The 23,309-nt window shown below is 40.7% G+C and overlaps 1 long non-coding RNA gene across 1 annotated transcript in view; it reads right to left on the reverse strand.

The window, feature by feature from the left end:
• Positions 1 to 3,387: 3,387 nt before the first annotated feature.
• The window catches only part of LOC144368289 (uncharacterized), a 46,400-nt gene continuing 26,478 nt past the window's right edge, over positions 3,388 to 23,309 (reverse strand). Inside the window, exons 4-6 of the long non-coding RNA XR_013428093.1 lie at positions 19,471 to 19,643; positions 15,646 to 15,730; positions 3,388 to 10,164 (exon numbers count right to left, since the gene is read on the reverse strand). This is a non-coding gene — a long non-coding RNA (uncharacterized LOC144368289). The remainder of the gene's footprint in view (positions 10,165 to 15,645; positions 15,731 to 19,470; positions 19,644 to 23,309) is intronic.

Consider the following 23,309-nt stretch of genomic DNA (forward strand, 5'->3'; position numbering starts at 1 on the left):
TATATTACCTGTATAACTTGGCAATCCTTGTAGGAAGAAAGCTGCTTATTTTTACATTTTTTTCTAGCTTTCAAAAAAATATCTCAGACATGAGTCTCATTGGACTCCTCGGGTTACACGTCTGTACCAGAACCCACCTCTGGTTCAAGATATGGGGACACACTTTCTAGACTGGGGTCCTGTGACCATCATTCCTGGAGGAAAAATGTGAGGTAGAGGGTGGAGATTGAGGTCAATTGAATTGTCACATCCTTCTCCACTTCCTCTTGTGGTGACAGTTTTGGGGAACTTCAGCTATTTTTTTTTTTTATCCTTAAGTCTCTCCTATTGATTGTGTTTTCTGCATTGCTCTTCCTTTTTTAATCAAATCCCTAAGCCTCCTGCTTCCTTCCTCCAAAGTCAGTATTACATGGGTAGGTTTCACCGCATTTTGTTGTTCCCTGGTTGTTAGTCAGTCCTCCACAGAGTTCTCGTTTATTGCTGTCACCACTGGAGTTGGTAACAGCTTTTAATTTGGCTCCTTTGCAAATCTCATTAATATGCACTTATCACCTCTCTTCACCTCATTAACAGATATTAACCGAAGCCAAGTCTAATAATGAAGTCTGAAGATTCTGCACCCATAACTCCTTCATGGGAAGTTAAGGAAGAAATTTTGGGGTAGGAAAACTGAAAAGTCTTCCTTTCCCACACAACAGCTTTTCATCAATCTCAAAAGGAGAACTTGAGAGGAAGATGAAAGAATTACAGTGTTAAGATACAGAGGTAGAAAAATGCTTCTTTCTCTAAATTGAGAGTAAAAATCAGCCATGAGTAGCTGTAAGCTTTGGAGGCCTGAGGTTACTAGCCCTGTTTAGACAAGAATTCAATTAATAAGGCCAAATAGAGCTGACAAGGGAATTTAGTTGTTCACTGTTCTCCTTCATCTCCTAGGAATAGTCTCTCTTTAGTCTCAGAGGTGTTTCAGGATTCACGTTTTTGTGGTGTTTCAGTTTAACTTAAGTGTCACTCGGAATGAGATCATTGCTAAAAAATGTCATCTTCCTGTGTCAACCCACGGTTGGATTTGTTTTTATGAATTAGATCTTCTCCTGTCCTATTCAGTATCTCACTCTTTTATTTTATTTTTTTAAAACATATCAATGATCTTTTAAATATTCAACATTTTTATTCAGGCCTAAGCCACATAGTTTTTATGTATGCCATTATTTAAAAAGCAAATTTACAAAACTAAATAAGCATTAGAAGAATGGAATCTCAAGAGATTCACTATAAATTTCTAGAAAACAAATTCTCCAAGGCTAATTTCCTTTCTCTGTTTTTATGATTGAAAAGTAGCTGTAATCAAGCTTTTTTTAAAGAATTTATTTATTCTAATTTGTTATACATGACAGCAGAGTGCATTTCAATTAATAGTACACATGTAGAGCACAATTTTTCATATCTCTAGTTGTACACATACAAAATAAGTCACACCATTCATATCTTCATATATGTACTTGGGGTAATGATGTCCATCTCATTCCACCGTCTTTCCTATACCCCTGATCCCTCTCTCCTTCCCCTCTCTCCCCTCTTTGCCCTATCTAAATTACCTCCATTCCTCCTGTGCCCCTCCTCCATCCCCATTATGGATCAGCAGCCACTTATCAGAGAAAACATTCTGAATTTGGTTTTTAGGGATTGGTTTTCTTCACTTAGCATAATACTTTCCAACTCCATCAATTTACCTGCAAATGCTAAAGATTGTATCCTCTTTTAATGCTAAGTCATATTCCATTTTGTATATATACCACAGTTTCTTTATCCATTTATTTATTGAAGGGCATATAGGTTGGTCCCACCATTTAGCGATTGTGAATTGTGCTGCTATAAACATTGATATGGCTGCATTACTATAGTTTGCTATTTTTAAGTCCTTTGGATATAAACTAAGGAGTAGAATAGCTATGTCAAATGATGGTTCTATTCCAAGTGTTCCAAGGAATCTCCATACTGCTTTCCAGATTGGTTGCACCAATTTACAGTCCCACCAGCAATGTATGAGTGTGCCTTTCTCCCCACATTCTTGTCAATGCTTGTGTTCTTGATAGCTGCCATTCTGACTGTAGTGAGATGAAATCTTAGAGTAGTTTTGATTTGCATTTCTCTAATTGCTAGAGATGTTGAACATTTTTCATATATTTGTTGATTGATGGTATATCACCTTCTGAAAAGTGTCTGTTCAGTTCTGTGGCTCATTTATTGATTGGGTTATTTGGTTTTTGGTATAAAGATTTTTGAGTTCTTTATCTTGCTCCATTTGATGTGCATGAGGTAAAAAAGATTTGTTCCCATTCTGTAGACTCTCTATTCAAATCACTGATTGTTTCTTTTGCTGAGGAAAAGCTTTTTAGTTTGAATTCATCCATTTATTGATTTTATTTCTTGCACTATAGGAGTCTTATTAAGGAGCCTCAAAAAAATTGGGAATTGACTTAATTAAAGACTTCTACAATAAAAATTACAAAACACTAAAGAAAGAAATTAAAGAAGACTGTAGAAGATGCAAAGATCTCCCTGTTCTTAGATAGGCAGAATTAATATCGTCAAAACGACCATACTACCAAAAGATTTTGCTACACAGATTTAATGCAATTCCAATCAAAATCCCAATGACATTCCCCATGGAAATAGAAAGAGCAGTCATGAAATCCATCTGGAAAAATAAGAGACCCAGAATAGCTAAAGCAATCCTTAGCAAGAAGAATGAAGCAGGTGGCATCACTATACCAGAACTTAAACTGTACTACAGAGCAATAATAACAAAAACAGCATGGTACTGGCACCAAAACAGACTGGTCGACCAATGGTATAGAATGGAGGACACAGAAACAAACTCATTATCTCAGTCTTGACTGATCTTCATAAACATCAACTCATACCCATTATCACCTCTGATCTGGACTACTGAAGGAATTTCCTGGTTGGTCCCTTATCTTAATCCTTCTGCCTCCATCACTGTTATGCCAACAATCTCTTCTCTTTGCTGAGATAAAAGACTATTTCTCTAAAACCATATTATTTTGGTTTCCCCCCCCCAAAATAAATAAGTGTACAGGAAAGCCACATTGTGTGGCAGACATTTCTACCAGTGCCCTGCTTCATCAATATAGAGGTAAGAAAGTAAAAAGCAAAACCACTCAATTGGTTGAGAATGTGACCTTTGAAGGCAGCATGCCCATGTGACTACTTGTGTCCAGTGAGTTGTGGGGAGCAGTGATGTGAGTTACTTCCAGGTTGGAGCATTTAATTGCCTTTCATGTTGGGAGTGTGGTGGCAAGCTGCCATCAACCTGGGTTCTTGCATGACTACAAGGAGCAGAAATTAACAGTTTTCTGAACAATCTTGTTGAAATCACAAGTTTATTTCAAACCACTAAAATTTTAGGGTGGTTGTTTTACAAAAGTATAATTTGGACAATTCAGCTGATACAGATACTGGAGCATGAAGAAGTTTGCTACTATAATAAACCAAAACAAAAAAACCCAGTGTGACCTCCTGCCCCAAAAAGAAGAGAAAAAAGGCAACCCTAAAATATGTGACATTGGCTTATGGACCAGGTGGAAGGTGGTAAGAAAACTAAAGCTGGAAAGTTGGCAATTCATGCCATTTAATGGCAAAGCATTTGATGAAGCTGTCAACTTCAATCATTTTGGAGACATATTATGTGTCTTAATAATTTATGTATCTATTAGAAGAAGTTGGGAAACAGAGTATTGCAGTATGCCCATTGGCTATATTTGTTAGGGTCCCATAAGAAAGAGACGCATTCAGAAAAGAATTGGCTTATTTACAAGCAAAAATGAAAAAGAATAAAGAGAATCCAAAAATTCAGAAGCTATGGAGTCACACAGATATATATGTTCAATTCTAAGATATATAAAAGTGATAAAAGCTCTGAACAGGAAAGGCTAATTAAAAGTCAATTTTTTCAGGGAGGATTCAATTAAGGATAAAGTCACCACACACAGCTGTAAAAACTTCTGCATGGGGTAGGCGTCTTAAAGTGAAGATTCAGTGAAGGGCAGTGTGACCAGTAAAATCTTTTAACTGGACAGAAGCCCTTAAGGAAATAAAATAAAGATGTGGCATACAGTTGAATCAATCGAATGCCTAGACAGACGATGGTGAGAAAGCAAAGAAATAGCAAATATGGGACTTCCTTAGAGAAAGCACTGAGTATGGTTAGTGGCATACAGAGCAGACTAAAGTACAATATACGGGGGCAGTCCTCAGTCTACTGAGTTTTTGAGAGAGTTATATGACCAAAGGAACCATTGTCCTTGAGACCTTGTGACTGTTGAGACATTGATTGTTAGTCATTTGGGACAAGAAGTGCACTGGGGCAAATGCTCAATCCCCTAAGAAATCATATTCCCCAACGCCTGTTTTAGATGTGATCAAGAAAGATAAAGGAAAAGGAAGAAACTCCCTTGAGGTAGCTACATCAGTGATTGAGGAAAACAAATGAGGAGATCCATCAGCCTGAAGAATAAGAGAGCTATCAAAGTAAATTTCAAGTCCAAGTAGAAATTAGCCAGCCAGGACTCAACTTGTATAAGCCAGTATCTACTGCACCTGTCCCATTCTTTCCTCTTCTGAATAGGAGTGTTATTGTGATTTTCCCATTCCGATTCAATCAACTGTGCACTGGGCAGGGGTAAAGGGGGAGGAGATCACCTGTGATTTTTATTAGTTTATGGCTCTTGAGATCAAATGTGATCAAATATGATGTGAAATTACAGTGTAAGAACCATGCTGAAGAAACTACCATGCTTCACTCAAAGACCTGAGATTTTTAATTTAATGCCCTCACTTGGTGGGATATTTAGGTCATCTCCTTGAATAGGGAATAAGTATGTTGTGCATGTATTCAGAAAACAACACTAAAATATCCAGAGACTAAAGACAGACTACAGCAGATATTTCCATTCACCAATACTCAATTCTCCCCTCCTTTGGAGAACTTAGAGAACTTCACTTCCCCACACACTTGAAGTTAGACATAGTGATATGACCTGCTTTGGCCAATGGGTTGTGGGAGAGTGACATGGACAGAGCACATAAGTGACAACTGAAGACACTTTTGACTCTTTTTGTTACCACTATGAGGGCTGTGGATTACTTTGAAAGATACTAGTCTACATGGGGTAGGAACCCCCATCAATCTGCGTCCCTAATACAAAGAGTAGAGCTTTATGCCAATCTGATTTGGACATGTAATACAAATGAAAAACACACTTTGTCTTCACCCGCTGGGATCTGGGGGGGCTGCTTCTTCTGCAGCATAAGCTTTCCTGTTCTGAATGATATGCATACTTTTCCAAAAGGAAAAAAAAAGAAGAGGTAGAATGAAAAATTAAATTTAGTTTTGTCTGGTTCCGAGGGCAAAGCTCAGCCACGACCATACTATCAGTTGCAAATGTATCACAAAAGTCTATTCTTAAAGGAGGTCTGATGAGTAAAATTCAACATTATATAGCTTCAAAAAATTAAAACATGAAGATATTGACATAACATAATGGTTAGGTGATAGGAGAATAGAGAGGAAGCCTGGTAAGACTGGTCAGAGAGCTGGAGCATGAAGTTGCCAAACTTCACATCAATTAATTTATTTTCCTTGTGTAAGAAAGGCAAGTATTAGAATATACTTAAAAAAAGATTTACTCGATGATTTACTTATGAAAACCAACTACGGAAATAAGCTTTAATCATGTCCTGTGTATGAGATCTGCTACAATTTGGTTCTTGCATATCTTTCAAAAGTCCACATGATGGAGGCTTGATGACTAACCCATGGTGATTTTGGAAGGTGGTAGAATATTTGTGAAGGAGCTCAAAAGAAGGAAGTTAGATGACTAGGTCCTTCCAGTCTTTGCTTCCTGGATGCCATGAGATGAGCAGTTTTCTCTACCACATGCCTCTGCCATGATGTGCTACTGAACCTCCCAAATTCTGAGCCTAAGTAAACCTCTCCTAGTTATATGTTGATTTATCTCAGATATTAGTTCCAATAATGGAAAGCAGACTAATGCAAGGTCTTAAAGTAAACTCTGAGGGACAGGTGTGTGTGTGTGTGTAGAGGCAGTGAGATGGGGGCAGGGATAAGTGGGAAGAAAGGAATTGATAATAGCATACATAGGTATATTGACCAAATTCAATTATCTTTAATTTAGACAGAGATTGTGAAGAGGACTATAATAGTAGAAATTTGAGACATGAATTTTAGCTATTATACAATAGTCAAGAAACGCTAAAAAATAAATACATTTTTTTTAAAAGAGACACATGTAGATACTTGTGAAATTTGAGACTTTTATATTTTCCTTGAACAGTTTTATATCTTGATTCTTTATTTCTTTATCTGTTTTAATAAAGTAGTTTATTTTATATCAATGTAACGATGGAATTTTGTGATTATGTCTCTGTAGGTCTAAAGTTGTATTCTGGAACTCCAGACCTTGGTGAATCTTGCTGAGCCATGTTATTATTTTACTGACATATGGTGACCATATAGCTTAATTGTAGGAACACTTTTACAGAGTTGCAAGTGAAATGTATTGACGATAAACCCTCAAACCATCCGTAGAAATGGCTGCAATTGGTTTTTGATTTCCTTGTCTTCTATTTATCCCTTTCTTTGCCTCCTTATACATTATTTACCTCTAGTTTTCTTTCTCTTTCTCCCTTTATCTCAGATATAGCATATGGTTATGGTTTATAAAATATATCCCATGTAACCAACATGTTTCTGAAGGAAAAAAAATCAGAGAAATTACTGAGAAGGCTAGAACCAGAATTTTAGAGCTTTTCAAACTTGAGTAGTAAAAAAATCTGCAAATCAAGCATTCATTCATTCACTCATTTATCTAAGATTTACACAGATTCCACTATGTGCCAGGCAGGATATAAACTTCTTGAAGTCCTTGTCTTCAAGTGCTTTGTTATCGTATAGGGAATAAAATAATTAATTTAATATAGTAGAATACAGGTAATCATAGATCAGTATGGAGGATCCCAGATGTTCAAACTCTACCCTTGCAGACATTTTTGATCACTTTCGACAGAACTCTTAGGGACAGGCCACATGTATGTTACATAGGGACTCAGTCCAGACTTGTCTCCTTCCTCTCATTTTTGGTACTTGATTTAGGAATTAAAACAATGATGCATGCAAAAGTGCTTGGGTTAGTGCCTAGAATTGTGGAAATGTTACCTAATACTGCTTTTCCATTCTTACACTCATGAGACTCCATACCAGACATTGTGGTAAGAGCTGGGAATATTAAAATGAAAAGACAGCCTTTGACTTCAGGAATTTATGATGTTAATGGAAAATATGGAAAAATACAGAAAAATACACAAACCTATTGGCAATGGAAAGGGACAAACTGCACTTGGAGAAGCAGAAGAGCAAGGTTTATTCAGTACCCGTAATAGGCTCAGCAGAGCTTTCTCCAAAGGCTGAGCACAGTTCTTTGTTCTCAGAATCTTTTACTCAGTCCAGACTTCCTGGTTTCAAGACTTTTTCCTGCAAGTAGCCCTTTCTCTAGGCAGCTCTGGTTCCTGCCATAGATGCTGAGCAGAAACAGAAACTAAAAGTTTGCAGCTATTAACAGTGATAAAAAGAAACATCTTAGGAAGAAGTTACCACTTCAATGAGCCTGGAAAAGAAAATGGATATGAAAATAAACAAATAAATATAACCTGGTCACTGTTAGGTTACAGGATTAGAAGAGAGTGAGAATTCTATTAATCTAAAGAAACCATAGTTCCAAACTGTTATATTTATAAACTAGATTTGGCCAGGGTATCAAAAAGAAGTAAATTCTACAGAGAGAGTGCACCCAAACAAAAACATGAGGGTACAAGAGAACATGTATGAGTTCAGGAACTTTAAATACTTTAGGATTATTCAAACATAAAATATAAGCAGAGAGGAATTAGAATGGGGGAAGACAGGTACCAAGGTTCACATAAGAAAGACCTTGCAGGCCATACAAAAACTCTCAATTTATATGGTAGGCCACGGCAATTTAAACTTATGACCCAAGGTCTTCATGACTAAGAGAAGTTTTCCTTGGTTTGCACTGAGTTTTTGCAAATCAATATATCTAGATAGAACATACTACGTATTTTACCAATGTCCGTCCCAGGAGTTTGGGTTTCCTGTCTGTACCTACAGGTATCTGGGTTTGCAAGTCCATTTCAACATAATAGGTGACAGAAAACCATCGAAGAGTTTTGAGCAAAGATCATGATTATATTTGTGTTTCACTGCTAATAATGTGGTACCTAAGACAGAAGAATGAAGAATTAGAAATAGAGACAAGTAAGAGGCTATTAAAATAATTCAGAGATGAGAACCTGAAGGAGGGCAGCGGTACAGGAAACTTAGAAATTTGAAGAATTTCCAGGCACATTGGTGCACACCTCTAATTCAGGAGCCCAAGGCAGGAAGATCCCAAGTTCAAGGGCAGACTCAGTAATTTAGCGAGATCCTATCTCAAAATTAAAAATAAATAAACAGGGCTGGGGATATGGTAAAGGGATCCTGGGTTCAATTCCCAGTATCCCTCCCCCCCCCCACGCACACACAATTAGAAGAATCATCAGGTTCCATAAATGATTGTATGTAATTTTTGTTTGCTTTGTTTTCTAGTAGTGGTGGGACAGGCAGGAATCTAGCATAATTTCCCTATATTTAGTTTGTGCAATTAGGTAGATGGTAGGTAGAGACGCCATCCTGCAGAGGGTTCCAACATGATGTGAGGACAGATTAGGGAGCAATATCCTGTGCTAGGATTGGACAGGTAGAGTTTGATAATGATGCTGAACATTCTGGCAAGGATAGTGGTTGGGGTGAATCACAGACCAATAACAAATCATGCAGTTGATCTCAGGAATAAGGTCTATTTCTCTACAACTTACAGAGGAGGAACCCTCAAGCTTGGAATCAGAATAATTCTCTTGCTCTCCCGAGGCTATCAGAGTTATAAAAAAGAACAATGGTGATTACAATGGCCACAGTAACACAATAGCTGTCATTTACAGAATTCTAACTACCCGTGAGTGCCTGGATTGTTTATTTTATTCCTCGGATAAACCTTATACAACAGGTGCGCTTATTGTCCCTATTTCACAGACGTGGAACCTGAGGTTTAGTGAGGTTACAGAGCTGCTTCAGGTCACAAAGCACTAAGGCATGGAGTTAGGTCCTCAATCTGTCTCCAGGGTTTCATGTGGGTCACCACGCCATCATCCTGGCAGTTTAAGCAGGCCATGTATCATGAGAGACACCAGAAAAGATGACCACTTTGGGTAAAATATTCATCCTTTCTTTTAATCTGCCCATGTCCTGAAAGTATAACCTTTTAAATGTGTTATTTGGGGTCTTTAAGAAAGTTTCTCAAATTCTCTATGTAGGTCTAAATACTTCTGGGAAGTGAAGACCTGGCCTAGATATACAGAGGTTCTCAGGCTGATTACACTTTAGAATCATCTCGGGTGGTTTTTTTAAACATCAGCATTGTGCTAATTGTACTAGGGCGTACACACTTAATATTTTAAAACAGGGATTCGAATTTGCAATGCAGGGTTGCAAACCAATGGTAGTACAATGAAAAGCAAATCCTCTCCTAAACTCTGGATGGGGCCCAAGGATCTGTTTTCTGAAGCCTTGCAGGTGACTCGGGTTGGTACTGTAGTGGGGAATGATCATTCAAGGGGGAGCAAAAGAGGTGCAGGAAGAGGTCCAAGCTTCAGGCATTGGAGACAGGAGAGAAGATGCTGGAAGGAGAGCCTGGCTAGAAGATGATTTCCTTTACGATTTGAAAATTCTGTTAGGCCCTTCCACACTCGTGGGCTTGCCAATTGTATTTTCTCCCTCCAGGTGGCCTTAGGCAGAACTGGTCTTGTGCAGGGGTGACAGAAACTTGCTGGAGACACCAGAGCCGCGCGCTACTCCCTGAAGCAGAGCTACTAACAGAGGCGAAGTTGCCAATCATGGCCAGAAGGTGGCTCCACACTCAGTCTCTCCCATCGGTCTTCCTGGGAGTCAGGAGCAATGGCGGAGGCACTGGGTAAAGGCAGGGCAGTGGAAAGGTCAGCACCTTGGAGAAACTGCAAGGAATAGGACTTGTGAGATGGGAGAGTAACCGGAATTTATTTTTTTCATAGTTTTTTTTTTTTTTCTGGGAAAAGAAACCGAGATACCACTTGCTGGGAAAGTTATGTGAAAGGCGAGGATGTCTCCTTCTCATCCCCAGAGAGCTAAATGGAACCAGATTGGGCCCTCCCCAGGCCACTCAGGGAGATGCTTTTCAAGGGAGTGAAATGTTTTATTGAAGAAACTCCAAGGAGGGAGGAAAGAAGCCCAAGAAAGAGGCAGCCTGACAGGTCGACAGATGGAAATGGCCCCTTTCATGCATGTGGCTGAAAGCTGGCAGGCAGGTTCTCTGAAGGTAGAGCGGTAGTTCACAGATTCCCCAAAGCCTTTCATCTGTGGGCTCCCAGCTCTGGACTGAGGGTAACTAGGGAAATCCCCAGCTGGCCTGTGAGCATCAGAAACGCAGGCCCATGTTTAATGACTCCTTGGGTAACAGCAAATGCAATAGAGCCCCTGCAGTTTGTAAACTCACACTTTCTATTCAATTTTGTCACATGGACAAAATGAGGATAAAAGGAGATTTATTTCACGGGGTGGTTGTGAAGATTATGAAAAATTATGTATGGAAATTGCCTAGCACGTAATAGGTAGTCAACAAATGTCTCTTTCAGGTTCCTCTTCCCCAGAAGTGCTCAAAAAATGTGCTCCAAATATCAACTTATAGTCATTTTTATTTATTATTAGATCGATTTTCTCAAGTGAAAAAACAAAACAAGAAAATAACCCATCTTCCTTTGCAGGATGAAGAAGCCATAAATGTCAACTACCAATTCAATGAAAGGAATATTATTAGTTGGCAATAACTTCACTTTGGATAACCTTCCCAAGATATAATATTGCTACTCTATCAGAATATTACTGAATGTTTCAATAAGGTCCATTTCAGTTATCATACATTTACAACTCTTAGCCCACCCAATTAGCTCATCTTCAATTATGAATGTATTAAACTTTTTCAATGGTGTTAAGAGATAAAGATGGACCACATAATTGAATTGTCAGCATTACTTTCAGAAGTACTTCTAGGAGCTATGACCTTAGGAATTTTCCCACCCAGTTATAGAGTGACCAGATTTTTCTGAAACAAAAGTTTGGTTAAATATTCACTCCATGTCAGGCACAAGGCACATGCCTGTAAAGCCACTCTGGAGACCGAGATAGGAGAATTGCAAGTTACAAGTTAGCCTGGGCAATTTGGGAAGACCTTTCTCAAAATTTAAAAAAAAATAAAAAAGCTCTGAGGATGTAGCTCAGTGATAGATCGTCTCTGGGTTTAATCCTCTGTATTGCAAAGAAAAAAGAAAAAAAAAATTACTCCAAAGAAACACTTTTATTAAAATCTTCTCCAACCCCTCTTTTTTTGGCAGGGGGGAGGGGGTACCAGGGATTAAATTCAGGGGCACTAGACCACTGAGCCACATCCCCAGTATTTTATTTAGAGACAGGGTCCCACTGAGTTGCTAAGCACCTTCGTTTGCTGAAGCTAGCTTTGAAGTTGCTATCCTCCTGCCTCAGCCCCCATGAAATTCTATGGTCCCTCTATTCTTTTGCCAAGGAGGAGGCCAAGGAGAACCACTGTTCTAGATGCTGAAGTTACAAGAGGGATTCAGTCTTGTTATTTTGGAACCCTAAGTGATGATGTGAAGCAGAGCCCCTCAAACAATATATATCTGACATGAGAAATACATGTATTTGTGTCTTAAGCCATTGATCTTTAAGGATGGTCTGATATTGTAACTTATTTGACTTGTCTAATCCTTCCAAGTCCAGTACCTCACCTCATATCACCCTACCATAATTAATGAATTATTTTAAAAAAAATCCAACCAATATTTCTATCCCTGATTGCTTCCCAGAGTTTTATGGATTTATTATTCCCATCTGTTGCTGGACAAATCCATTTCTCAGAGCTGCTTCCCTTCTGGTATTCCAGACCTTTTCTAGTTGTACCACATACTCTGCAGGAACCCACCCAGACATCTTCCAGGGCTGCCCTCTCTACCCCAATCCAGACAATTGTCAAGGGCTTCTATAAACACCACCCCAGTATCTCCTCCGGATGTTCCCCATCAGCTGTACAGTGATTGGCTTGGAAAGTGGAGTTGAATCTGGATCATTCTTATCTTTTTACCCTGGTCTCCACCCAACAAATGTACTCTCCACACTCTGGTCAGAGGAGATGGCCTAACTTAAAATATGACCATATCAAGTCAGGCACAGTGGTACAGGCCTGTGATCCCAGCAGCTTGGGAAGCTGAGGCAGGAGGATTGCAGGTTCAAATCTAGCCTCAGCAACTTAGTGAGGCCCTGACTAACTTAGCAAGAACCTGTCTCAAAAAACAAAACAAAAATGGGCTATGGATGTGGCTCAGTGGATAAGCATCCCTGGGGTTCAATCCCTACTATGAATATATATATAAATTATATATATATATATATATATATATATATATATATATATATATATTAGATGTGGTGGCTTGTCACAGAGTCCTCCATACACAGATGACCTAGACCTACTTGCCCTTTCAGCCTAAGCATAACCTCCCCCACGCTGCCTTTTGCCTTGTATAGTACATGTAATGCTACTTGTAGCTCCCCCAACACTTGTTATGCAGTTTTGTGCCTCCTTCCTACTTTGCCTGGATGGACCATATTGATTCTCTAGGATTCACTGGAACCTCATCTTTGCCAGAGATCTGCCCCAGACCTCACCTTCATGGCTCCAGATTTGTATTTCCATCACTATGGTAGTGGCTCTAGGATAATACATAGACAGGAAGGTGTGTGTTCTCTACCTGATAAAGAGAGGCCCAATGACCTTGCTCTAACTCTCCCAGGACGTGTTTCATTTGGAGATTATTTGGTTCTCCTTCTCTGTCCATTTCCTTTCCCCAGGTCTCAGAATAACCTACCTGGAAAATACTTAGTAGAAAGTTTCCCTTCTCCTTATCTTCTTTCTCCCCACCACCCTTCCATTCCTCCTCTGTCTTTCCTAGTTCTGGGGTCAGAACAACTGGGTTCAAGTCCAAGTTCTACCATTTATCATCTGTGTGATCCTAGAAAATTTTTTTTACTTCTCTGAGCCTCATCTTTCTCATTTGGAAAGTAAGGATAGTCATATTTATCATAGAAACTTTCATCTAACTGGATTGTTATAAAGATTAAATAATATAAGCATACAAGTATATTCTTGTTCTAAGAATAGAATACTTGATACAAGATAAGCATTCAAATAAATGTCTGCTAATGTTATTACTTTGTGATATGTTCAATGAAAAACTAAACAGTAATCATCATTTAATAACAACTCAATAACCATGGAATCAAAATTAAGCTGACTGGTATTTTGGATTTGGGCCCAAACCCAATTCACATGCCCCAAACCCTCTGTCTGGAGGGCTGCAACCGACATTCCATACCAGAGTTTCACTCCTTTGACTTAAGACTTCATTCGCCCTTAAAGCACAAATACCACATAAAGTCTTATCAATCATTTATAATGCCCTTATTGAAGTAGTCCCAGACAACCCCAGCTGGAAATAATAATAACTCATATTTGTAAGGCTCTTTACAATTGACAAAGCACTCTCACATACTCTCATTCTTGTGATCCTCAGAACAGTGCTGTGGGTTAGGAGAAACAGGCATGACGATGATTATTACCATTTTAGAGAACAGAATGCTGAGACTCAGAGTTTGGGTTCCTACAGATGGCCTGCCGTAGAGCTGCCTCTCGTTGTCAAGTTTTCTGGCTCCTGGGAGCAAGCTCTTTCCACTCTACCATGTTTATGTAACCTCTGAAACGTTCTAGCAGCAATAGAGGATTTAGAATCAAGATTTACTGAGGAGTTCATGCCCAGCTCTGTCCCTTGCTGATTAATCTCGGGAATGGCATTTAGCTTCTGTGTACTGTGTCACCTATAAAATAGGGCTGACAGTAGTTATCGAATAGAGTTGTTGGAAGATCAAATGAGATCATTCACTTATAGCAACTTAGCAAATGAATGCTAGCTATCATTACTACCATTATTCCATAATTGTAATCTGTGATAGTAAGGAAACCTGAGGTAGCACCATCAGATTTCTAAGAGGAAGGCACAAGGCATTAAACAGTCAGCTGAGGAAAATGGCATTGGTGACTAGATGGTGAAGAGACTTCAAAATGATGTTAGAAGCTGGCCCTGCAGGGGTGGGTGATCCTTGAAGATAGATGGATGGAAAAAGGTAGGAATAGGGCAGGCTTTGAATTCTCCTTTCAGGCTATTAAGTTTAGCAGGAGCCCTTAACATCTGGCTGATCATTGTCTGACAGGTTGTATTAATCAGATTTTTCATAGAAAAAGATCAATCACACACACACACGCACACACACACGATCATATACATAAACTCAACATTTAATACCAATTCATAACCTCATAATTCACATATGCATCCACTATCGATATGGCCTAAAGATATAAATATATGTGATTTGGAACAATAATTTATTGTGTTCATTCCCAGTGGGGGGTGTGTGTGTGCACGCGCATGTGTAGAGAGTGGGGGGCAAGCTCAACAGAGACAGAGAATGAGAGATTATGGAGGCTGGGAAGATTCAATAGTAAGCAAGCTGATATATAATTCTAGCCTGAAGAGATCAGGAAAGGCCCATGCCCCAACTCAAGCAATCAACAGGAGAACTTCCCCCTTGCTAGAAGAAGGTTTATCTTTTTATTCTGTTCAGAATAATAAAAAAACCTTCTCCTGGTTCGATGACCCCTCTCTCTCTCTCTCTCTCTCTCTCTCTCTCTCTCTCTCTCTCTCTCTCTCTCTCACACACACACACACACACACACACACACACACAAACACACACACAAACACACTTTATGGAAGACAATCTACTTAGTCTACCAATTCAGGTAGATTTGAGAGGTATTTTAATCAACATTCAATATTGAATACATATTAGTGGGTGAGCACACAGAGGAACATTAACTGAATTGGAGATGTTATCTGTGCCATATAATGCTCTCATTATGTCTTGAATGGTGAAACTGGAGAGCTCCTAGGACAGGAGCTGGCCAGCCCATATTAAGTACTTAACAAATGTTTTTCCTGCCTGGAAGAAGAGCTCAGTGTTAAGAGAGCTTGCCTAACATGTGCAAGGCCTGAGTTCATCCTCAGTACTATAAATAAATAAATATCATTTTCTTATACTCATTTTGAGCAAAAGAGGCACAACTTACTAGGAAGTCACAATTGGCAAGAGTATTTATAAATTAGTTGCCCTTTAAAGATGTAGAGCACCTAGGAGGTGGATTGGATCTCCCCTCATATTTTATAAGTAAGGAAACTTCCACCATGCAACCAGCGCACTGGTTTCATTAATGAGGTTCTTGGCATAAAAGTTAGCTAGTGAGATCGAAATAAACACACAGACTCAGTTACCTTTTTCTATGACCAGGTCCGAGACGGCTCCCCACTCTGGCTTCCACCTCGAACCACCCGGCAGGGCAGCAAGGATTACTCAGGGCTAGCAGGAGAGAGAGAGAGAGAGAGAGAGAGAGCACACCAGGGAGTAGCCTTTTATTGGGGAACAAGAAATTCAGGGGAGAATTCCATCCAATGAAGGTTGAGGGGGGCCACACTCCAAGGTCAGGGTCAGTGATTGGTCCCCCGGGATCAGTGGTCAGGCACACCCCCACACGGACAGGCTCTCGCACCAGGAGAGGGTCGGGAAAGCTCCGACACAGTTTAGCCAGAGCGCCTCCAAACTGGGAGTTGCCCAGTCACGTGTGAGAATGGCTCCCCACAGGCAATCAAGGCAACTTACACAGTTTGAAAAAATAGAGACTACAACTTAGGTTTTTTTTTTTTTTTAATTTTTCTAGAATAAGGTTTATCTTTAAAAAAAAAATTCAAGGTCCCTGAATCCCTACCTGGGACCTTTGCCATTTATTGTGTGCTATAGCCTCTACTAAGTCTATGGGAAGATAACTCAGTCATTCAACCCATATTTATAATTTAGTTGTATAGTCAAGTGTTAAATAAGAGCAGCATTTAAACCAGCATTTAGTTGGGTTGAATAATTAGTACTAGGCCCTCAGCGACATGCATAAGGCATATAGAAAAGAAATGGTTTCATTCATCTAGTGATTAGCCAGTATTTTATTGAGCTCTTAATTGTGGGAGGTCTTCGTCTCCAAAATATATGGTCTCTACCCTCAAGGACATCAATTTAGATGGGCAATATATGGGTAAACAAATAATTTCCAACATACTGTGCTTTAAAAATCCATAAGAATGATGTTAATCAGGACTGTGTGAGTGCAGAAGAGTATAGGATCAAGAAGAGGATTATTCCTAAGTCTGTTTTGGCAAGGGAAATTCAGGGAAGTGACATTGGAAATGGGTTCTGAAGTATAAATAAGAGTGTACTAGCAGGTAATGGAAGAAGCGACCTCTAGCAAGAGGAAAATGGCTTTGCAAAAGCCTAGACAAAGAAGAAGGATGTTCTTTAGGGAACTGAAAAATTACTGTATAGCTGAAGTAGCCAGAGTTTGGGTTGTGAGCTACGCTGTGTCAGGCAAAGATGGGAAAGGTAGATAAAGGTCAGGTCATAGGAGCCTTAAATACTCAAGCATGGTTTATTGGGTACAAAATGAAAAAAACTAAAAAAAAAAATGAACAGAGAAATAACCAGGGAAGACTGGAATATTTCCCTTTATTGTAGTGGGGATTTTTAAAATATTTCTACAATGCGTGTGGGGTTAGTGGGGTCATCAGAGGAAACATGCTATTTCAAAAGAAAGCACAACCATGCTGGTGTGAGTGGAGGGTGGCCACTCAATACAGGAATGGAAACAGGAAGCCTAGGGGCTGCTGTAGTCCCCCAGATACAGACTGTTGAGAAAAGGAAGTAAAACTGAAGATGGAGGGAAGCCAAGGTATCAGGGGAACCTGAAAGGGAGAGGCTGAAGGGGGCTGGGAATGAGTGAAGGAAGAAGGAAAAGGGGTCCAACGTGACCCACGGAGTGTGCTGGCATGAGACTCAGTGTCAAGCAATTGACACTAGTCTTTTTTTTTTCAGCTAGTCTGAGAACATTCTTAGGATAAAGACTTCTGTGTTCTGGGTCTCTCTGACCATGACCCATCCAGAACCCCGCCCCTCTCTGGCTGGCTGTCTCCTGATGGACTTGAAGGCTGAAGAGCACTGGAATGTGACAAGCTCTGATTAGAATTATCAAGTGAAACACAGGACACCCAGTTAAATTTGCATTTCTGAATAAAATGAATAATTAAAAAATAAATATGTCCTATGCGATATTTGGGATATCCTTACATCAAAATAATTGACTGTTTATATAAAATTTAAATTTAACTGGGCATCCTGTATTTTTATTTGGTAAATCTGGTGTGACTTGTGTGTAAGTAAGACAGCAAGAACAGAGATCTGTAGCAAAGTAATAAAATATACAAATATTGAAAGACCGCAAGGAAACTTCTTTCTCGCAAAGCGTACAGGAAAGGCACAAAACACAAAAACTGAGTCATGTTAAGGAAGACAATGGAGCAGGTGAATTGTAAGATAGGCTTCTTGAAGTCATAGCTCCCCTTGATGGAATTCCTCAATTCAATCTTCTAAAGCAATGATCTCATAGTTAAGTGTGGAATCAGCTGTAACTTGGTTATGGAGAGATTGCACTGATCTGGGAATGAGCCTTCCTGACCCACATAAGCAGTAAATAGAGGACGTTATTTAGTATATGGGTTTTGTTATCAAATGGTCTGGGCTCAAATTCTAGCAGCATTGCCTTGAGCAAATCTCTTACCCCTTTAAGAATGAAGAATGAAAATAGTAAAACCTACCCCGAGAATCCTTTCATAATTAAAAGAGGATGTGCATGCAATGATTTGAGTCTATTAATAAGATGTTGTTACTACTATTTTCACATAATAATAATACCTTACCTTTAGAAATCACCTTTTAAAAAGTGGTTTTACATCCGCTTTTTAAAATATCATATCTTCTCAGTTGCTCTATAACACAGTATGAGGCAAGTTTGATTGCTTCCATAATACAGAATTTTTTTTTTTTAAGAAGAACATCAACCAGCTTGACTTAAGTAATAACAAGGGTGATTGGTTGGTACTTGAAACAAGACTCCTTAACTGGTGCAATATTAGGACTGTAAGGGAAATGGAGTCATCCAGTGTTTTTGACTTGGTAAACGTGAGGGCAATTTTGATTGTCACAGGCCTGAGGGTTCTGTTGGCATTTAATGTTGGAGGTGCCAGATGCTAAACATTCTATAATATGCAACACAGTCCTGTTCCCAGATCCCAGAAACTCTCCATTGAAAAATACTAATATTCCTGCCCATTCATTTTGCAGGTGAAGAAACTGAGGCCCAGAGATTAGATGACAGGTTCTCTATGGCTTTCAGATTGGAGATGATAAAAAAATAAGAAGTCAACAAACAGTTCAAAAAACTGCTGAGTTAGAGATTTAAAAATGGAAATGGAGTCCATTAAATTAGCTTTCTTCTTTCTTTCCTCTACCTAGTGAATGTGTCCCCAAATAAGTTGATGGGACCGTGGGGGCAGAAAAACTACTGAGTTCCAGTTCTGGATGCACAGCTGGCCATGTGACCAAAAGCAGTTTTCTTACTTCACCCTGAAAACTCAGGTTCTCAGTGGAAACACAGATCTTCTATCCAACACCCTGGGGCATCCCTTATGAAAATACAACAAGGACACAAGAGGAGCCACCTGAATGTTTTCAAAGGTAGAAACTCATTCAAAGAGATGAGGGCTCTAAGGTCATGGAGGTCAGTGACAGCCTGAGAACTGGGTCCTGGGTGCTTGATATGGCCAGCCTGGCTGGGTGGGAGTCTGCAGCAACAGCAGGACATGGTGCTCAAGGATGCAGGGTTGGCTCAGGATGTGCAGCTTTCAGCTGGAATCATTGGCAATTTATAGAAGAGGGAGGAAATAAAAATGGAACCATCATATTTTCACGATTTTACTGCATGCAGTACAAGGTACAAGGGTAAGCAATGGACACATATTGCCTCGTTTAATTCCCCCACTCACCCTGAGAAATATGTTTATGTTCCCATTTATACCTGAAGAAAGTGAGAGAGTAAAAGCAAATGTACTCAAGCTGGAAAGGTGAAAATTGGAGAGGTGGGATTTGAACTCAAGTCCATCCGATTCAACAGCCACCATCCTGCTCTCTGGAAGAAACTGGGGACTTTCGAAAGGACTTACCCAAGAGGGTTCTCCTGCCTAGTGGGACTGGCCCCAAATCCCCACTCCTGATTAAACTTCTTGGTGGCATGGAGACAGCAAAAAGGGCGGTCTGGTGTGAAATTGTCCCCTCCCTTTGCGTTGTCAGGAGGTCGTCCAAACTTCCTTGGTAGCTTTTATTCCTCCCAAAGTAGCTGCAAAGAGGACGTGAGGTGAATAGCAGAAGCCCCAGGCTGGAGCCCTTGCCTCCCACAACCCCAGTCCGGAGCCACGGAACTTCAAAGCGAAAGGAAGCCCGTGCAGGAGGGGGAGGAGGTGTCAATTTCTCCCTCGACCCCTGCGAGTTGTGAACACGTGCGGATCCCGCGCCCCGGCGCCCCGCAGGTGTCCGCGTCCCGGCCGCGCCCCGCCCCTCGGGCTCGGCTTTCATGTGGATCCAGGCTGAGAAGATGACAAGCCTCCTGACGGAGAGATACGCCGAGACTTCCTTGGTGATTTATTGGCTTTCTGCACCTGACGAGAACCACTAGGCCTATCTGGGGAGGGAAATATACGGCCTTTCCTGACTCCAAGTGGCAGCCCCGGGGCGCGCATGTGATGTCAAGCTGGGCAGGGCAGAGCGGCCCTGTGCACGGGCCTGTGTTCTGTAAGCGGGCCCGGGTCATAAAAGTGTCAGCAAGCGATATATTTCTTGCGGGGGATCTTCCCTGGGCTCTCGCCAGCGCCTTCTCTCTCGTAACTGGCAGCCAAGCTGGCTGAGGGTGTCCCAGACGCCTGAGCCCCCGGCTGATGGAGGCCGTGTCCCCAAGTCGCCAGTCTTTGGCAATGTCCAGGGCTGGGTGGGGTGGCCGCACCCAGGGGACTTTCTGATTCATAGGCCAGCCTGGAGTCTCTCACATGACTTCTGGTCTGGACCACAGTGTAAGATAAAGGCTAATTTCTGACAGTGTAGGGCAGAGCCCGAATGAACTAATTCCCATCAGACAAGTGGATGGAAATTCCGAACCTATTACTTATTAGTTGGGGGATTATGGGTGAACTACTTCATCCCTTCGTATTTGCTTTCTTATCTATAAAATGAGGATGGAAATATATATATTTATATATCATATTTACACTGAATGGAGTGGTATGATGATTAGTTTATGAAATAAAGTTCTACCTCTACTCTGAAGGATGAAGCTACCAGGAAGTAGCTGGAAAAGGAACAGGAAGGACCAATGTGGTGGACCACAGAAAATAAGCAGAGGAGAGTTGGAGATGATGCTAGGAACCTATAGTCTGCATTTCATTTTTTATGCTATATTACTATAGCAAGACACTTAAAGATGTCCTGTAGAAGATGGTTGTGCTTGTCCAAGAATAAAGCAATGGTTGATCCAACTTCCCTAAATCTTTCTTGTCAGTGCCTGTATTTCTGGGCCACACCATCATTGCCTAACCATGTGCTGCTGTGTATAGGCCTGTTCTCTAATTGTCCCCATTGCCGGATTTGCCACAATAATTTTTTTTTTTTTGCCACACTATTATACAAAGATGAGCTTTGCCTTCTCTTATGTTAGAAATAGAAACTCCAGATCATCTAGAAGGTTTATTTTTTTCCTGGGGAACATAAAATAACTGTTTTTCTGGATTTTGCAAATATGAGGCCTTGGTAGGAGAGACGGGAGAGAGATGAGAACTTTCTGTTACCAGAGCAAGGTTGCAAGTCCTTAAGGCCTCCAGTGTGCCACGCCAATCCCCGAGCAAGAGCTGCATCAGTTTGCAAAAGGAGGCCAGAAATTTCTGATAGAGAAGATAGGAAGGCTGCCAACTTCTGTTTCCAAATATTTGAAAACAAACCCAAGATGGTCCATTCCCAGTCAAGATCCAGGGGCAGAGAGGGACAATTAGGCCATAGAAGTAAAATTAAGGAGAAGAGCAACTTGGGCTCATGATCCTAGCTCAGTACAAAGGCCAAAAGAATTGAGAGGGTACTTGGTGTTAATGAGGCATGGTGTGCCTGGTGCTATTTGATTCTCCACAACTACCTACTTTGACACAGTGATTGCATTTGAGGGGAAGATGCTCAACATGAGAATCTGACCTAAAATCCTTATACCTGGGACAGACACTTGAAGCGTCACCCTCCAGGGTTTTTCCCCAGCCAAACCCAAGTATTAGTTTCTAAACTTGCACAGAATCATGTTCAAAAACATCATCAAGGACTGGGGATGGGGCTCAAGCGGTAGCACGCTCACCTGGCATTCGTGAGGCCTGGGGTTCAATCCTCAGCACCACATACAAACAAAGATGTTGTGTCGGCCAAAAACTAAAAAATAAATATTAAAAATTCTCTCTCTCTCTTAAAAAAAAAAACATCATCAAGAGATAAGGAAATGAAAGGGTATTGTCGCTCAATCAGACCCTGGGTCTACTTTTAAACTTTCAGGTCCCAGTGTTCTCAAGTAATTCAGTGTGAGGATAAGGGTAAAAAAGAGGATATTGGTTAAGGGGAGAGGACTTTGAAAAATAAAAGAGATTAAATTGCATTTGTTTCTCAAACTGGTGAAAATGGGTTTGATTCTGATGACTTCCACTGCTTTTTATGAAGAACTGATTTTGTCTTCAGTTAGAGCATAGACTTAGTGCTGAGCCCATAATGCTGAAGAAGTATTTGTTGATTGTTCTTTCCTAGAACTCCATCCCACCATGATATTTGGAAATGGATGAGCTTTACATTTTGTTTTCAATCATTTGTTGAAGTTCTAACTTGAGACTATGCTACAGTATGAAGCAAGTATTCGTAAGATGAGCTCATAGCTCTGCACCACCCAGGGAGGAGGTAGGTCTGCTCTCCTTTTCCACACTCAGCTGCGTAACATGCACACCATAAGCAGGACAGCACCAGCCTCTGCTCCTCCATCATAAGGGAGGCCTTCTTGTTTCTGGGCTCACGAGTTGGAGGGCAGAACACAGGCTGAATTTCAGACCCCTCTGGTTCCCTCCGCTGGGCTTCCTTGTGCAGAGGTTATTCTGCACAGCCTTCTGGGAGGCCCAGACCTCATGCTGATCTTCTGGGATCTGCAGTCCTCTCCCTGACCTCCCAAAAGGCTCATTGTAGACAGCTGGTATGCAGAGCTATGAAAACCCCAGCTCTGCCATTTACAGTCTGTGTGATTGGGGCTTCTTGCTGAGTTACTTTCCCTTTTTGTAAAACAGGGATGGGCCTCCTTCTCCCATAGGACTTTTATGGGGGATGAAGTAATGACCACTGAGCACCAGTGTAGATATCTAGGCCCACACCCTCACATATCTAATGACAGTCTCTCTTACAAGATTGAGGATTAGGAAGTAACTTTAATTCTCTGAGTTGGAAGGGTTTCTGGAGATACCTGTGTCCATCCTTGTCCTTAAAGTGAGTAGGGGATGATTGGACAGCAGGGAGTCAGGCTGTGACAACAGCAGAATTTTTCTGCAGATGCCCAATATGAGCCTTGGAGTCTACAGCTTCAGATCTTCCTATCTCAGCCCTCATTGCTGCTTCCACCACCCTTCAAGCAGCAGTGACAAGCATCATGCTAGTTCTCATTGCTGCATACAAGTTGTCACTAGATTGACCCTTGGTAAACACTGTGGTGCTGTGTTGAGCTGAGCCAGAGCATTGCAGATCACGACTATTCCTTCATTTTATTGCGGGCCCCACTGTCAGTTTAAAATTTCCCCAGAAGATTTAGACTTTCATGAGTGTGTAAACACAGTGATTCTCATCTTTGTTCAGCCCAACACTCTGAACCACAGCATGGGCAGTCCAAGACCATGATCCAAGAGAAGTGTTAAGGCACACTTAGTTTGGAAAATAATGGATATGGACTCTCATT

This window comes from Ictidomys tridecemlineatus, chromosome 11 (assembly GCF_052094955.1).
Source record: "Ictidomys tridecemlineatus isolate mIctTri1 chromosome 11, mIctTri1.hap1, whole genome shotgun sequence".
Taxonomy (NCBI): domain Eukaryota; kingdom Metazoa; phylum Chordata; class Mammalia; order Rodentia; family Sciuridae; genus Ictidomys; species Ictidomys tridecemlineatus.